A 5,205-nucleotide genomic window follows, 5' to 3' on the forward strand; every position below is an offset into this window, starting at 1 on the left:
AGGTGTAATAGCATTTCTGCATTCTCTAGTACACTGTTCAAAAATGAGTTGTTCTATGAGAGGCATGGCCGTCTCAGGATCTCCAAAAATCCTTCCTGCCGCCTCCATCATCCTAGCCACATAGTCTGAGAACGGCTCAGTGTTCCCTTGGATAATCTTTGTCAAGTTTCCTGAAACCTGTCCTTTGTTAGGTAGGCTTTTCCATGCTTTTACTGCTGCCTTATTGATTTGTTCATATACCTCTACAGGGTAGGCCGTTTGATTGATAGCCCATTGTCCCTGCCCTGTAAGCATGTCAAAGTTCCATTGTGGATGCCCTTGAGCTAAATTTTGTCTTGCCTGTGAAGCACAAAGCTCTTGGAAAATAGATTTCCAATCCAGATACTGTCCCATAGTCAGGCAAGCCTTAACAGTATTATACCAGTCATCTGGTGTCATGGCATTGACCACAAGTCTTTCTATTAGTGCCTGAGTAAAAGAGGCATTAATCCCATAAGTCTGTACTGACTCAGCCAATGCTTTTAATTGTTTTAAGTCTAATTGTGAGTATTGTCTAGTTTGGTTAGCATCTTCCCGTACGGGAAAGGCTACTCTTATCTTTTTTCTTTCCTTAGCTGTAATAAGAGAATTGGACGGTAGTCCTTCCTGTCTCTCTTTTGGTTTTTTCTTCTTTTTAATTCTAACTACTTCTCCCAATGGTGGGGCAGATGGGGCATACCCCGGTGCATAAGGCGGCTCCGGCCCGTATTTTTCAGACTCATAATGAGCCACTTCCTTATCTAACTCTGCCTGTTCTTCAGGATCTAACACACCACCAGAGGATGAGGTGTCGGTATCCTCTGTATCTTCTCCATCCCCCGAAGACGTCTCCTCAGAGGTGGAGTCACTAATTCTTAGATTTTGAAACTCAGTTAACACTGGATATAATTTTCTCTTAGGCTCTTTCTGTTCCTCTTTTGTAGCTACTTCTTTTTTAATTTCCTCTTTTTTTCTTTTCCTTTTTCTTCGTTCTATTCTTAGCGCTCTTTTCCTTTTCTGCTTCTGATAGGCTATCCTGGTGCTCTGCTAAAGCTCTTTGTCCCTCTCTTACCTTGTGTTGGCATTTAGCATCCTCTATACAGGCTCTAATCATTTTATACAAAGGCCATGTGCCTGGTCTTAACTTCCCTCCTTCTATTTCGTTGATCAGATCACCTCCAAGTTTGCCCCAGGAGCCCTTAGACAGGGACCCCGTGGATACAAACCAGGGAGCTACCTGATCTACATCTCGTAAAAAATTGCACAACGCTTTCTCGGGAACCTTTAAGCCACGCTCGTGCAGCAACGCCTGCATTGCTGAGAGAAGCGGCTTCATTTGATGGTTACCCATAGCCTTTTATCTACCGGAGGGAGCGAATTCGTAACTTACAGTTCCTGTATACACGGAGGGCAAGTGCACTCCTTCCCCTGTACATGCCAATTAAGACAAAAGCAGAGCACTAGAACTATTGCAGCCCAAATGGGGATAGCAATAGCAAGATAGACAGGATCCACCATACCTTGCAGAAAAGCGTCTAGACTTCTTGCGCCGTCAGTTCTGAATCCTCTGTTGAGCCAACAGGGTCCCTCGAAGCTGGATAAAATGCTGAGACGTTCAGCTTCGTCCCGGGTTTCGGCACCAGCTGTGACGCGCCGCCTCCGCCACACTCAGGATTCTTCTGACAGCAGTTTATTGTTACAGCTCTTTTAGATGGTTGTGAGGCGAAGGACCTCGAGCCCCAGAACCCACGGCTTATATAGAGCCCTGGGAGGACGTGCCGCATGCTCATTGGCTCTTTAAATGTCGCCTAATTAACATACCAGTTTTCGCGCCTTGCGCACATTCAAGCTTGGCTCTGGCGAGAACCAGGGAGCGGGAAGCCGGTGCGCCTGCGCAGGCGCACATTCAATCCCGGCTCCCTCAAGGAGCCGGCGCCATTTCGCGATGGCGAATGCGGCTCCCGACATTATCATAGTGGGATGGGTGAGTTTCTGGATGTGATGGATGGGAAGGTTGGGAAGTGGGGCTAACCCCAAGCCAGGAAGTGCATGATGGGTTATACTAGACATCAACTTGACAAGATCTTGCATCACCTTTGTATCTGGACAAGTCTCTGGGCATGTCTGTGAAGGATGATCTAGATACGGTTAACTGGAATGGGGAAACTCGCCTTCAGTGCGGGCAGTACTATTCCAAGGCCTGGGGTCCTGGACTGTAAAAGGAAAAGGTTTGCTCAACACCACAGTTCATCACACTCGACTTTCCAATTGTGGACACCATGTCATCTGCCTTGCCTCAGGCTTCGGCCACCCTGATTACTCTGTGACTGAGGACCATGGTCTAAGATCATGAGCTGAATAAACCCTTCCTTATATAAGTTGCTCCCCCACCCTCCCCACACCCCATCCTTCCCACCCCCACCCCTACCCATCATACACATAAAATAAATAAGTTAAAATTTAAAAATAAATATCTTAAAGGGGGAAGTGAATAATTGAGACAATCCGTCACGACAATGGTAATGGGTGATGGACATCACTTATTGGTGAAGGATTTTGAATTTCTTTTTCTTTTCTTGCCCTTCTTAGGTTTGTGTCAGACTCAGCCCCAGTTTGAGTCAGCTGGAACCAAGGATTGCTGCTTCTCCTGTCTCTACTTCCCAGCTATGAATAAGGTGTATATGAGCTCAATAACCTGTAAGATATGAACTTGAAAATGGTTATGATGCAATGTGGTGAAAACTGCTACAATGAGCGAGGTGTGGTGACTCAGGCTCTGATCCCAACATGTGAGAGGGTGAAGCCAGGGTCAGGAGTTCAAGGCCAGGTTCCTTCCACTACACTCCAAGTTTGAGGATAGCCTGGATGAGAACTCAAAACAAAACAATCCAGAGAATGGGGCCTAGGGAGATGACTTAGTGGATAGACACTCACCACATAAGCAAGAGGACCTGAGTTCAGATCCCCAGAACCCATGGAAAGTGGGGAGACAGGAAGAGCATCTAGAATCCAGGCACTCCTGCCAGGAGGAGAGGTGGAAACAGGAGAACTCAGGAAAGCTCATGGGCCTTCAGTTAGCCTGGAGTTTGCAGCGGCAAACAACACAGAAATCTGCTCTTAAACAAGGTGGAAGGTGAGGACACATCCAAATGCATCCAAAAGACCACACAACTGCTATGGAATGGTACCTGCACTAAGGAGCACACACACACACACACACACACACACACACACACTAATAATAATAATACTAATAATAATTCATCCAGAAAACAAAATGTGGTTATGGAGCCAGAGAAATGTCTCTGAGAGTAAAATACTTGCAACCAAGTCTAACGACCTGAGTTTACCCTGGAATTCACATGGTGGAAATAAAGAAGACTACTGCAAGTTGTCCTCTGACTTCTACATCAATGTTATGACACATGTACACACACACACACACACATGCACACACAAACACACACACACACACATGCACACGCACAATGAATAAATAAAATGCAGCTGAATTATGCTGCCCACCAAAGCACACGTCATAGTCTCTGATGCCCTGTCTCAAAGCAAGCCCTCTGATGACATCTTGTCTCCTCAAGGTAAACAGAGAAGGCTGTGTAGGACTGAGGATGCCACCAGCCCTTTGTTCCTCTCCCTTTCTGTGGGGAGAGTATTTTCCTTTTCATGTGACCCTGACTTGGCCCCGTAAAAGCTTCAGCTAGCATAATATGGCCAAAGTCATTTGTGCCAGCTCTGAACTTGGCAGTTTCCCTCCTGCCCCTTTTTGAACCACTCATGTGTGAGAAGCTTCCAGATCCCTCTTTGTCCCCAGTCTCTACGCTAATGCACTGGGTGGGATCATGTGAAGAAGTCACATGACTTAGATATCCCAGCTCTCACATGACACCACATGATTACAAGGACCATCTAACCAAATCCTGAAAACCCACAGAATCTTGGCAGAGAATAAAATGGGTTTGCCTCCAGCTACTGGGTTGTGAGATGCTTTATTAGAGGACAGTAGACACACAGAGCCAGACAGGCATGGTGGATCACCCCCTGGTAACCCTAGCACTGAAGAAGCTAAGGCAGGAGAATTAGTTTAAGGCCAGACTAGGGTATAAAGTGAGACCCTGTCTTAAGAAAAGAAAGGAAAAAAGTCAAGCCCGTCAGGTTTGCATGACCTTGAATTTGGCCCCCCTTACCTCTTTGACCACATCCTTCACTCAAACTGGACCCCAGATACCCTGCCTCTTTTCTGCTGCTTGCATGAGCCAAGCACCCAAGCAAGCTCCTGCCTTAGGTCTTCAGGGGCTTTGCATCCATTTGCTTCCCTTCCCGTATCTCTTGCTCCTCTTCTTTAGGTATCTGCATAGATGGTGTCTTGCTTTCCTCTGATCTCTGCACACATCCCACCTGAGCAAATGTTTCTAACTCTTTTAAACTAATGCTAGGGAGTAAAAGTGGCCTCACACAAACTAAACAAATGCTCTGTCACTGAGTTCTACCTAAACCCTCAAAAGCTGATTTAAATATTTCTTTGGTGATTAAACCCATGTTTGGTGGCATAGGAGTGTAACTCCATCTACTAAGGAGGTTAAGGAGCCAGGTATAATGGCGCACACCTTTAATCCCAGCACTTGGGAGGCAGAAGCAAGTGAATTTCTATGGGTTCCAGGTCAGCCTGGTCTACGTAGTAAAACCCTGTCTCTAATATAAACAAACACTAAGAAGGCTGAGGCAGGAGAATGAAAAGTTCAGGTCAGTCTGGGCTACAGAATGACTTCCCTAGGTAACTTAGTATTAGGGTTTCCATTGCTGTAAAGAGACACCATGACAAAGGCAACTCTTCTAAGAGACCACATAGTTGGCTTATAGGTTCAGAGGTTCAGTCTATTGTCATCAAGGCAGGAACATGGGAGTATCTGGGCAGGCAAGGCACTGGAGGAGCTGAGAGTTCTGCATCTTGTTCTGAAGGCAAATAGGAGAAGACTGTCTCCCAGGCAGCTAGGAGGAGGATCTCATTGCCAACCCCCGACAATGATACACTTCCTGCAATAAGGCCATACCTACTCCAACAAGGCCACACCTCCTAATAGTGCCACTCCTTGGACCAAACATATTCAAATCACCACAGATACCCACCTCTCTCTCTCTCTCTCTCTCTCTCTCTCTCTCTCTCTCTCTCTC

Source organism: Grammomys surdaster, unplaced genomic scaffold, assembly GCF_004785775.1.
Source record: "Grammomys surdaster isolate TR1022 unplaced genomic scaffold, NIH_TR_1.0 251, whole genome shotgun sequence".
In the NCBI taxonomy this organism is placed as follows: domain Eukaryota; kingdom Metazoa; phylum Chordata; class Mammalia; order Rodentia; family Muridae; genus Grammomys; species Grammomys surdaster.